The following is a 13,735-nucleotide window of genomic DNA, read 5'->3' as shown; positions in this document are numbered from 1 at the left end:
GACGTTGGCCTACTGGGTTCCAGAGCCAACGCAATGGCAATTTCTGCTAGGCGAGCCCTGTGGACCCGCCAATGGACGGGTGATGCCGACTCAAAGAGGCATATGAAGATTTTGCCTTACAAGGGTGAGGACTTATTTGGGGAAGGTCTCACGGACCTGGTTTCCACAGCTACCGCAGGTAAATCCGCTTTTTTACCTTATGTTTCCTCACAGCCAAAGAAAACGCCACATTATCAGATGCAGTCCTTTCGGTCGCATAAATCCAAAAGAGGACGGGGATCGTCCTTTCTCGCCAGAGGTAAGGGCAGAGGGAATAAGCTGCCAGCTACAGCTAGTTCCCAGGAGCAGAAGTCTTCCCCGGCTTCTACTAAATCCACCGCATGACGCTGGGCTCCGCTGAGGGAGTCCGCCCCAGTGGGGGCACGTCTTTGACTTTTCAGCCACGTCTGGGTTCAATCACAGGTGGATCCCTGGGCAATAGAAATTGTTTCCCAGGGTTACAAGCTGGAATTCGAAGATGTGCCTCCTCGACGGTTTTTCAAATCGGCCCTACCAGCTTCTTCCCCAGAGAGGGAGGTAGTTTTAAGTGCAATTCAAAAACCGTGTCTTCAACGAGTGGTGGTCAAAGTTCCCCTGCTTCAACAGGGGACGGGGTACTACTCAACCCTGTTTGTGGTCCCGAAACCGGATGGTTCGGTCAGACCCATTCTGAATTTAAAATCCTTAAACCTATATTTGAACAGGTTCAAATTCAAGATGGAATCGCTCAGAGCGGTCATCGCCAGCCTGGAAGGGGGGGATTATATGGTGTCTCTGGACATAAAGGATGCATACCTTCATGTCCCCATAAATCCTCCTCATCAGGCGTTCCTGAGGTTTGCTGTACAGGATTGTCATTACCAATTTCAGACGTTGCCGTTTGGACTTTCCACGGCCCGAGGATTTTCACCAAGGTAATGGCGGAAATGATGGTGCTCCTGCGCAAGCAGGGAGTCACAATTATCCCGTACTTGGAAGATCTCCTGATAAAAGCGAGATCGAGAGAACAGTTGCTGAACAACGTGTCACTCTCCCTGAGGGTGTTGCAGCAGCACGGCTGGATTCTCAATCTACCAAAGTCACAGTTGGTTCCAACGACCCGATTGCCTTTCTTAGACATGATTCTGGACACGGAACAAAAAAGGTTTTTTCTCCCGATGGAAAAGGCCCAGGAACTCCAGAGCTTGGTCAGGGACCTGTTGAAGCTGAAAAGGGTGTCGGTCCATCAATGCACTCGAGTTCTGGGAAAGATGGTTGCTTCTTAAGAGGCCATTCCCTTCGGCAGGTTCCATGCGAGGACCTTTCAGTGGGACCTACTGGACAAGTGGTCCGGGTCCCATCTACATATTCATCAGAAGATCAGCCTGTCCCCCAGGGCCAGGGTATCTCTCTTGTGGTGGCTGCAGAGTTGCAGAGTACTCACCTTCTAGAGGGTCGCAGGTTCGGCATTCAAGACTGGGTTCTGGTGGCACGGACGCGAGCCTCCGAGGATGGGGAGCAGTCACACTAGGAAGAAACTTCCAGGGATTGTGGTCAAGCCAGGAGGCTTGTCTACAAATCAACGTACTGGAATTGAGGGCCATATACAACAGCCTCCGTCAAGCGGAGAATCTTCTTCGCGACCTACCGGTTCTGATTCAATCAGACAACGTCACAGCCGTGGCTCATGTAAACCGCCAAGGCGGGACAAGGAGCAGAGTGGCAATGGCGGAAGCCACCAGGATTCTGCGCTGGGCGGAAAATCACATAAGCGCTCTGTCAGCTGTATTCATTCCGGGAGTGGACAACTGGGAAGCAAACTTCCTCAACAGACACGATCTCCATCCAGGAGAGTACGGTCTTCATCAAGAAGTCTTTGCAGAAATAGCAAGTCTTTGGGGACTTCCTCAAATAGACAGGATGGCGTCACGCCTCAACAAAAAGCTTCCGAGGTATTGTGCCAGGTCAAGGGACCCTCAGGCAGAAGCAGTGGACGCACTGGTGACACCGTGGGTGTTTCAGTCGGTCTATGTGTTCCCTCCTCTTCCTCTCATCTCAAAAATATTGAGAATCATAAGACGAAATGGAGTACAGACAATTCTCATTGTTCCAGATTGGCCTCAAACTGCCTGGTATCCGGATCTGCAGGAAATGCTCACAGAAGATCCGTGGCCGCTTCCTCTCAGAGAGGACCTGTTGCAACAGGGGCCCTGTCTGTTCCAAGACTTACCGCGGCTGCATTTGACGGCATGGCGGTAGAACGCCAGATCCTAGCTGGGAAGGGCATTCTGGACGAGGTCATCCCTACTCTGATAAAGGCTAGGAAGGAGGTGACTTCTGGAGGAAGTATGTCTCTTGGTGTTAAACCAAGAATGCTCCTCCAGAAGATTTCCATCTGGGCCGTTTTCTCCACTTCCTACAGACTGGAGTGAATTTGGGCCTAAAATTAGGCTCCATTAAGGTACAGATTTCAGGCCTGTCCATTTTCTTTCAGAGGGAATTGGCTTCTCTCCCAGAAGTCCAGACTTTTGTGAAGGGAGTGCTGCATATCCAGCCTCCTTTTGTGCCCCCAGTGGCACCATGGGACCTTAACGTGGTGTTACGGTTCCTGAAGTCTCACTGGTTTGAACCTCTTCAAACGTTTGAATTAAAATTTCTCACTTGGAAGGTGGTCATGTTGTTGGCATCTGCAAGGCGGGTGTCTGAATTGGCGGCCTTGTCTCACAAGAGCCCCTATTTGATTTTCCATGTCGATAGAGCAGAGTTGAGGACTCATCCTCAATTTTTGCCTAAGGTGGTTTTTTCATTTCATATGAACCAACCTATTGTGGTGCCTGTGGCTACGGATGACTTGGAGGATTCCAAGTCCCTGGATGTAGTCAGGGCCTTAAAAATCTATGTAGCCAGGAAGGCTCGGGTTAGGTAAACAGAAGCACTGTTTGTCCTGTATGCAGCCAACAAGGTTGGCGCTCCTGCTTCTAAGCAGACTATTGCTCGCTGGATATGTAACACGATTCAGCAGGCTCATTCTACGGCTGGATTGCCGTTACCTAATTCGGTAAAGGCCCATTTTACTAGGAAGGTGGGCTCTTCTTGGGCGGCTGCCCGAGGCATCTCGGCATTACAGCTTTGCCGAGCGGCGACTTGGTCGGTTTCAAACACTTTTGCTAAATTCTACAAGTTTGATACCCTGGCTGATGAGGACCTCATGTTTGCTCAATCGGTGCTGCAGAGTCATCCGCACTCTCCCGCCCGTTTTGGAGCTTTGTTATAATCCCCATGGTCCTTACGGAGTCCCCAGCATCCTCTAGGACGTAAGAGAAAATAAGATTTTAAACCTACCGGTAAATCTTTTTCTCCTAGTCCGTAGAGGATGCTGGGCGCCCGTCCCAGTGCGGACACCATTCTGCAAGACTTGTATATAGTTATTGCTTGCATAAGGGTTATGTTACAGTTTTGATCGGTCTTTGACTGATGCTGTTTATTTCATACTGTTGACTGGTTCGTATATTCCAGGTTTTATGGTGTGGGCTGGTATGAATCTTGCCCTTAGGTTAACAAAATACTTTCCTCGTACTGTCCGTCTCCTCTGGGCACAGTTTCTCTGAGGTCTGGAGGAGGGGCATAGAGGGAGGAGCCAGTGCACACCCATTCTAAAGTTCTTTATAGTGCCCATGTCTCCTGTGGAGCCCGTCTATACCCCATGGTCCTTACGGAGTCCCCAGCATCCTCTACGGACTAGGAGAAAAAGATTTACTGGTAGGTTTAAAATCTTATTTTTTGACACTTTTAATAAAGATCAAACCTCAAAAAATGTGGGAGTGCAGAGTAGGAACGTTACACGTGGCATGGACACATGACAACTAACGAACGGCATGTGGATGGAAATATGACAATGGTAGGTATGTGTATGAAAGCATGTCATGGTCACACGACTTTTGCCCATTATACACCCTGTTGCTTGTCACACTTTTGGCAAGCTCAAAGCTTTCCAAGATGAAGGACTGCTCCCAGTTTCTCTATGCAGTGCATGGAGTATGCTGTATGCATGCACACAGCATCCACTCACCACAACACTGATATGGAGGGCAGCTATGTTCTCCCAAGTGTTCCCTCCAGCAGGTCATAGTCAGTGGGACAGTGCCTGAAAAGCTGGAGGTTATAAGATATGTTGAAGTTAGTCAGATGGGCACAATGCACTTTTGGTTGGACTTGCTTTTGACGTATTTTTGATCAACAGAACATTTAATGTACAGTGTAGTTGTAGCCATGCTCATCTTGCAGTGAAGTGCTATGCTGCATGGCGCGTTGAGATGTGACTATTTGCAGCCGGCGATCACTCGACTATTTCCAATGGGAATTAATGGAGCGATTGCCGACTGCAATCAAGATGCCGGCGTTGGCTTTCCGAGCAGTGTCGGGATTCCAGCATCGGGATTTCGACTGCTGGGATCCCGACAGTTGGTATCCTCACCGGATCCCATTTTTATTCTTATGCATTTTTGTTACACAAATGTGAATGTTTTGGATATGTCTATTTTATAAAAAATATGTTCTGTAACACACTGTGATATTACGCACTTTGATATACAAATGTATGTGCCATTGCATCACATATGTTATTAGTTATTATGCCAAATGTGTAATATACTGTGGCACTACCTTCATATGTTTCTTATATTCTTTTAATGGGTTAAATTAGCCATCTTTTATTATTTTTTTGTATATACTGTAGGGTATATTTCTCTGACGTCCTAGTGGATGCTGGGAACTCCGTAAGGACTATGGGGAATAGACGGGCTCCGCAGGAGACTGGGCACTCTAAAAGAAAGATTAGGTACTATCTGGTGTGCACTGGCTCCTCCCTCTATGCCCCTCCTCCAGACCTCAGTTAGAATCTGTGCCCGGCCAGAGCTGGGTGCTCCTAGTGGGCTCTCCTGAGCTTGCTAGAAAAGAAAGTATTTGTTAGGTTTTTTATTTTCAGTGAGATCTGCTGGCAACAGACTCACTGCTACGTGGGACTGAGGGGAGAGAAGCAAACCTACCTGCTTGCAGCTAGCTTATGCTTCTTAGGCTACTGGACACCATTAGCTCCAGAGGGTTCGAACACAGGGCCTGACCTCGATCGTCCGTTCCCGGAGCCGCGCCGCCGTCCCCCTTGCAGAGCCAGAAGACAGAAGAGAAGCGATGAAATCGGCGGCAGAAGACTCCTGTCTTCATTAAGGTAGCGCACAGCACCGCAGCTGTGCGCCATTGCTCCCACAGCACACCACACACTCCGGTCACTGTAGGGTGCAGGGCGCTGGGGGGGGGGGGGGCGCCCTGGGCAGCAATTATAATACCTTTTGGCACTTAAAATACACATAATACAGTCTGAACACTGTATATGTGTAAAAAAAAACCGCCATTAAGTTACATAAAACGCGGGATAGAAGCCCGCCGCTGAGGGGGCGGGTCCTTCTTCCTCAGCACACCAGCGCCATTTTCCCTTCACAGCTCCACTGGAAGCAGCTCCCCAGGCTCTCCCCTGCAGTTTCCTTATACAAGAAGGGTAAAAAAGAGAGGGGGGGCACATAAATTTAGGCGCAAATAAGATATTTAAGCAGCTATTGGGTAAATCACTTTTTATAGTGTAAATCCCTGTGTTATATAGCGCTGTGGTGTGTGCTGGCATACTCTCTCTCTGTCTCCCCAAAGGACTTTGTGGGGTCCTGTCCTCAGTCTGAGCATTCCCTGTGTGTGTGCGGTGTGTCGGTACGGCTGTGTTGACATGTTTGATGAGGAGGGTTACGTGGAGGCGGAGCAGGGGCAGATAAGTGTCGTGTCGCCCCCGACGGGGCCGACACCTGATTGGATGGATATGTGGAAGGTCTTAACCGACAGTGTCAACTCCTTACATAAAAGGTTCGATGAAGCAGCAGCCTTGGGACAGCCGGGGTCTCAGCCTGCGCCTGCCCAGGCGACTCAGAAGCCGTCAGGGGCTCATAAACGCCCGCTAGCTCAGATGGTAGACACAGATGTCGACACGGAGTCTGACTCCAGTGTAGATGAGGATGAGACAAATGTACAGTCTACAAAAGCCATCCGATGCATGATTACTGCAATGAAAGATGTATTGCACATTTCTGACATTAACCCGGTTACCACCAAGAGGGGTATTATGTTTGGGGAGAAAAAGCAGCCAGTGACTTTTCCCCCATCTGATGAATTAAATGAATTGTGTGAAGAAGCATGGAGTTCCCCTGATAAGAAACTAATAATTTCTAAGAGGTTACTGATGGCGTACCCTTTCCCGCCAACGGATAGGTTACGTTGGGAAACATCCCCTAGGGTGGACAAGGCGCTAACACGCTTATCTAAAAGGGTGGCACTGCCGTCTCAGGATACGGCCGCCCTAAAGGAGCCTGCGGATAGAAAGCAGGAAGCTATCCTGAAGTCTGTGTATACACACTCTGGTACTCTACTGAGACCTGCTATTGCTTGCTTCAGCCTGGATGTGTAGTGCTGCAGCAGCATGGACTGATTCCCTGTCAGACGACATTGATTCCCTCGACAGGGATACTGTTTTGCTAACCCTCGAACATATAAAAGACGTCGTCTTATATATGCGGGATGCCCAGAGGGACATTTGCCTGCTGGCATCTAGAATTAATGCAATGTCCATTTCTGCCAGGAGAGTATTATGGACTCGGCAGTGGACAGGTGATGCTGATTCTAAAAAACACATGGAGGTTTTGCCTTATAAGGGTGAGGAATTGTTTGGGGACGGTCTCTCGGACCTCGTATCCACAGCAACTGCTGGGAAGTCGACTTTTTTACCTCAGGTTCCCTCACAGCCTAAGAAAGCACCGTATTATCAAATGCAGTCCTTTCGGCCTCAGAAAGGCAAGCGGGTCAGAGGAGCATCCTTTCTGGCCAGAGGCAAGGGTAGAGGAAAGAAGCTGCACCAGGCAGCCAGTTCCCAGGAACAAAAATCCTCCCCTGCTTCCACTAAGTCCACCGCATGACGTTGGGGCTCCACAGGCGGAGCCAGGTGCGGTGGGGGCGCATCTCCGAAACTTCAGCAACCAGTGGGTTCGCTCACAGGTGGATCTCTGGGCTGTACAAATTGTATCTCAGGGATACAAACTGGAGTTCGAGGCGACTCCCCCTCGCCGTTACCTCAAATCAGCCTTGCCAGCTGCTCCCAGGGAAAGGGAGGTAGTACTGGCGGCAATTCACAAGCTGTACCTCCAGCAGGTGATAAACAAGGTCCCCCTCCTTCAACAGGGAAGGGGTTACTATTCCACAATGTTTGTGGTACCGAAACCGGACGGTTCGTTGAGACCCATTCTGAATTTAAAATCCTTGAACACTTATATAAAGAAAATCAAGTTCAAAATGGAATCGCTCAGGGCGGTTATTGCAAGCCTGGAAGAGGGGGATTTTATGGTGTCGCTGGACATCAAGGATGCTTACTTGCATGTCCCCATTTACCCACCTCACCAGGAATAACTCAGGTTTGTGGTACAGGACTGTCATTACCAATTCCAGACGTTGCCGTTTGGTCTCTCCACGGCACCGAGAATATTTACCAAGGTAATGGCCGAAATGATGATACTCCTTCGGACGAAGGGAGTTATAATTATCCCGTACTTGGACGATCTCCTCATAAAGGCGAGGTCCAGAGAGCAGTTGTTGGTCAGCGTAGCACTCTCTCAGGAAGTGTTGCAACAGCACGGCTGGATTCTGAATATCCCAAAGTCGCAGCTGATTCCTGCGACGCGTCTGCTTTTCCTGGGCATAATTCTGGACACAGAACAGAAGAAGGTGTTTCTCCCGGTGGAGAAGGCCCAGGAATTGTCATCTCTGGTCAGGGACCTCCTGAAACCAAAACAGGTGTCGGTGCATCACTGCACGCGAGTCCTGGGAAAGATGGTGGCTTCTTACGAAGCAATTCCCTTCGGCAGGTTCCATGCAAGGATCTTTCAGTGGGATCTGTTGGACAAGTGGTCCGGATCGCATCTTCAGATGCATCGGTTGATCACCCTGTCCCCAAGGGCCAGGGTGTCTCTGCTGTAGTGGCTGCAGAGTGCTCATCTTCTCGAGGGCCGCAGGTTCGGCATACAGGACTGGGTCCTGGTGACCACGGATGCAAGCCTCCGAGGATGGGGGGCAGTCACTCAGGGAAGAAACTTCCAAGGACAGTGGTCAAGTCTGGAGACTTCACTACACATAAATATACTGGAACTAAGGGCCATTTACAACGCCCTGAGTCAAGCAGAGCCCCTGCTTCAAAACCACCCAGTACTGATTCAGTCAGACAACATCACGGCGGTCGCCCATGTAAACGGCCAGGGCGGCACGAGAAGCAGGATGGCAATGGCAGAAGCAACAAGGATTCTTCGATAGGCGGAGAATCACGTGCTAGCACTGTCAGCAGTGTTCATTCCGGGAGTGGACAACTGGGAAGCAGACTTCCTCAGCAGGCACGACCTCCACCCGGGAGAGTGGGGACTTCATCAATAAGTCTTCACACAGATTGTAAATCGCTGGGAACTGCCACAGGTGGACATGATGGCGTCCCGCCTCAACAAAAAGTTAAAAAGATATTGCGCCAGGTCAAGGGACCCTCAGGCGATAGCTGTGGACGCACTAGTGACACCGTGGGTGTACCAGTCGGTTTATGTGTTCCCTCCTCTTCCTCTCATACCCAAGGTACTGAGGATAGTAAGAAAGAGAGGAGTAAAAACTATACTCATCGTTCCGGATTGGCCAAGAATAACTTGGTACCCAGAACTACAAGAAATGATCTCAGAGGACCCATGGCCTCTCCCTCTCAGACAGGACCTGTTACAGCAGGGGCCCTGTCTGTTCCAAGACTTACCGCGGCTGCGTTTGACGGCATGGCGGTTGAACACCGGATCCTAATGGAAAAGGGCATTCCAGATGAAGTGATTCCTACGCTGATAAAAGCTAGGAAGGATGTGACAGTAAAGCATTATCACCGCATATGGCGGAAATATGTCGCTTGGTGTGAGGCCAGGAAGGCCCCAACAGAGGAATTCCAGCTGGGTCGATTCCTGCACTTCCTACAGTCAGGAGTGTCTATGGGCCTAAAATTGGGGTCCATAAAGGTTCAGATTTCGGCCCTATCTATTTTCTTTCAAACAGAACTGGCTTCACTGCCTGAAGTTCAGACGTTTGTTAAGGGAGTGCTGCATATTCAGCCCCCTTTTGTGCCTCCAGTGGCACCTTGGGATCTTAACGTTGTGTTGGATTTCCTGAAATCACACTGGTTTGAGCCACTTAAGACCGTGGAGCTAAAGTATCTCACGTGTAAGGTGGTCATGCTGTTGGCCTTAGCTTCGGCTAGGCGTGTGTCAGAATTGGCGGCTTTGTCATGTAAAAGCCCATATCTGATCTTCCATATGGACAGGGCAGAATTGAGGACTCGTCCCCAATTTCTCCCAAAGGTGGTATCAGCGTTTCATTTGAACCAACCTATTGTGGTGCCTGCGGCTACTCGGGACTTGGAGGATTCCAAGTTGCTGGACGTAGTCCGGGCTTTGAAAATGTGTGTTTCCAGGACGGCTGGAGTCAGGAAAACTGACTCGCTATTTATCCTGCATGCACCCAACAAGCTGGGTGCTCCTGCTTCAAAGCAAACTATTGCTCGCTGGATCTGTTGCACGATTCAGCTGGCACATTCTGCGGCTGGACTGCCGCATCCTAAATCAGTAAAAGCCCATTCCACAAGGAAGGTGGGCTCTTCTTGGGCGGCTGCCCGAGGGGTCTCGGCTTTACAGCTTTGCCGAGCTGCTACTTGGTCGGGTTCAAACATATTTGCTAAATTCTACAAGTTTGATACCCTGGCTGAGGAGGACCTTGAGTTTGCTCATTCGGTGCTGCAGAGTCATCCGCACTCTCCCGCCCGTTTGGGAGCTTTGGTATAATCCCCATGGTCCTTACGGAGTTCCCAGCATCCACTAGGACGTCAGAGAAAATAAGAATTTACTTGCCGGTAATTCTATTTCTCGTAGTCCGTAGTGGATGCTGGGCGCCCGTCCCAAGTGCGGACTCTCTGCAATACATGTATATAGTTATTGCTTCACTAAAGGGTTATTGTTATGAGCCATCCGTAAAAGGAGGCTCAGTTGTTTTTCATACTGTTAACTGGGTATGGTTATCACAAGTTGTACAGTGTGATTGGTGTGGCTGGTATGAGTTTTACCCTGGATTCCAAATCCTTTCCTTGTTGTGTCAGCTCTTCGGGCACAGTTTCCCTAACTGAGGTCTGGAGGAGGGGCATAGAGGGAGGAGCCAGTGCACACCAGATAGTACCTAATCTTTCTTTTAGAGTGCCCAGTCTCCTGCGGAGCCCGTCTATTCCCCATGGTCCTTACGGAGTTCCCAGCATCCACTACGGACTACGAGAAATTGATTTACCGGTGAGTAAATTCTTATTATTGTGTATATACTGTAGGACAGCTCCCATCAGAGCTTAGATTTATGTCAGAATTTATTGAATGATTACTGTTGTACCCACGTTATATCTATTTATTTTTAATAACATGTACAGTATGTCCCTAATTAGACTCCACACTTATACTGTATGTCTCTAATTAACCTTCATCACATGTTTGGAAGTAAAAAAAAAACATGTTTTCCTAATCACCAATTAATTTATATATGTTAAATAACATGATTGTCCCTAATTGGACTCCACTATATGTTTAAAAGCAAAAATTTTAGCCATTTTTTTTAAATATCTTGTAACTTTGGCCTGTTTAAAAAATTGAGTATACGTGCTACTGTATTAATTATATATATACTTTCTAGTTTAATGGACCATAGAGTTTAAAGCAGGCATGTCCAAACTGCGGCCCTCCAGCTGTTGTGAAACTACATATCACAGCATGCCCTGACAGTTTTGCTTTTAGAGAATGATAAAGCTGTGTCAGGGCATGCTGGGATGTGTAGTTTCTCAACAGCTGGAGGGCCGCAGTTTGGACATGCATGGTTTAAAGGATGTGGTGTGGAAGTCTCAATAGTTTGATTTCCACAGTGACCACCTCATTTTAATTGTTGGATTTTATGTCAAATTGGAGACAATTTTTATTTGAATTATTTGTTTATAGGCCTACTTTTTTTTTTTTTTTGCAAATCATTTACTGTAAGTACTAGTGTCCCTACAAGAAAATTGTTGCTTGCTCCTCTACCTTGTCATCATCAACTCTGTTCAGACCAGGGCTGGAATACCTTGGAAAGTGGGGACCCCAAAAAATAAAATATAGTTGCTCATGCTGAGCATCAACCAGTCCTGGTTTGTAATGCCCCACACCCCTGGTGGCGGTTGATGTGGGTGCTCATGGTATATTAATATTGTTGTTTACAGGTGGTCTACAGGTCCCAGCAGGCCAGCCTCAACATGCTGGCACTTGGAGAACCACAACTGCAAGCATGCTCAGACATCAAGGGCCTGCTGCCACTTGTTGTCTGCCTGTAAAGAAAATATTAAAATAAAGACAAAACACAGAATATTGTAATACTTTATTGCACCGTACCTTCCCCTGGGGGGTGGTGCCTTTAAGTTATTTTGCATGGCAACCACCTTTTTTTCTATCTTCACCTATAGGGTGGCGGCCTATAAGCTCTTTTACATGGCCGCCGCTTCTCAAGGGCATGTGGCAACAGCATCCTCTTTTTCTATCTTCACTTGGGGGGCAGCAGCCGTGGAGAAAATCATAACAGTCGCTTCCCCCCAGGGCTTGCAATGGTGTCCTTTTCCTCTATCTCTATCTTCACCTGGGGGGTGGTAGTAGCCTTGAAGCTCTTTTGCATGGCAGACGCCTCCCCAAGGTTTGCGGTGAAGGCATCCTTTTACTCTATCTTCACCTGGTGGGCAGCGACCTTTAAGCTCTTTTGCATGGCTGCCGCCTTGCCAGGGCTTGCTGCAGCTTTCTCTTCATTTATCTTCACCTGGGAGTGGTGGCCTTTAAGCACTTTTGCATGGCTGCTGCCGCCCATCAGGACTTCTTATGGAGTCTTCCATCTTCAGGAGCTCTTCCACGCTTCTTTTCCACCATCGGAATGACAACCGCTGCCTTGTGCTAGCTATTATTAGAAGCAGAATGGTAGCAGAAATTAGTAGCAGAACTTTTTGTCTTCTTAGAAATAAAGAAAATAAGCCTCATATTGCACACTGAAAAACTCTGGTTCCTTTATTGGAAAGAGATTATTTAAATATGCTGATATGGGTGGAGAAGTCGTATTAGTCAGGCATCTCCCATGTTATGGGTGAACAGTCATTTTCTGTGCAAAAGTATAAGAATTCTAGCGCTAGTCAGAAGTGGTGGAAACCTAATATCATCCCTTAAATTCATGGCATTGTATTAAAAAATTGTACTTCTTTTAGTAGAACTCTGGATTAAGGGGGTCATTCCGAGTTGATCGTAGCTGTGCTAAATTTAGCACAGCTACGATCAGGCCCTCAGACATGCGGGGGGACTAGTCCGCCCCGCATGTCAGTGCCGGTTCCCCCCCGCAGAAGTAGAAAAGCATCGCACAGCGGCAATGCTTTTGCATTTTGAGGAGTAACTCCCAGCCAGCACAGCTCCTGCGGCTGGCCGGGAGAACCTCTTCGCTGCCCCGGGTCACAGCGGCTGCTTGTGATGTCATGCAGCCGCCGCGGCCCACCCCCTCAACAGTCCGGCCACGCCTTTGTTGTCCGGACCGCGCCCCCTAAATGGCGGCTTAACGCCGCCATCCAGCCCAGCGACCGCCTCTGCCTTCGACCGTCTGTCATGCGCTGTCACACTGCGGCGCCGGCGCATGCTCAGTACTGACCCGATCGCACTGCTGCGATAAACTGCAGTGTGCGATCGGGTCAGAAAGACCCCCTAAGTACCAAGTACCTAGGATTAGACTGCTGCATGAGGAATACCTGCAAAGGAAGGGTTCTGGGTGGGTATATTAAGAGGCAGGAGCATTCCTGTCGATAGGTGAACTGAGTTATTCCTCTCAGGCAGCCTCTTCTAGGTTGTCTTATGGTGAGATTTACTGTAGAATATAAAATAAACCTAATATGGCTGAAACCCGGTCCCTAAACAGCTACACTCCCACCCACTTTTTCTGCTGTCTGTCATCAGATAATAACAACATATGCTGCCAGTATTAAAGAGTATATTATAGACCTTAAAGATGCTCATTAATCGTGTAAAATGAATGTGTTTGAGGCCTGCAATAATACTGTAAGTTCAAACTCTGATATTCTGAGTATAGGCCTAATTCTGAGATGGCCTCAGTAGCACAACTGCAGTGTCTTTGTACACAGCAGCTATGCTAAATTATGCTAATGCCACAGGAGGAGCCTGATGACTTCTGTGATCTGCAGCCACATCTGAAGACTCAGCATCAGGTCACTCTGTTTGAACATTGGTCAACTAAGTAATCCTCAAGTTACTCCGGATAGATGGTGTTTTCACACAGCAAGATGACCTATGTTCACGCTGAGGGCTCTGATGCTGCGTCTTTGAATGCAGCAGTAGATCACAAAAGCATGCAGTGGGCACCTTAACTGTACTCAGGAGCGGTTTCTGGTGTGGGCAAGCAGTGCCTGCGCCCGGGTGCTGCGGTCTGGGGGTGCAGCCGCAGTCACCCCACAGGCACCGCCGCCTACCCGCTCCCCGGCTGCAGCAGACTGTGTGGGCGTCCGCTGCAGCCGGCTCCAGTGACA

The sequence above is a fragment of the Pseudophryne corroboree genome, chromosome 1, assembly GCF_028390025.1.
Source record: "Pseudophryne corroboree isolate aPseCor3 chromosome 1, aPseCor3.hap2, whole genome shotgun sequence".
NCBI classification, from domain to species: domain Eukaryota; kingdom Metazoa; phylum Chordata; class Amphibia; order Anura; family Myobatrachidae; genus Pseudophryne; species Pseudophryne corroboree.
This window is presented reverse-complemented; position numbering follows the sequence as displayed.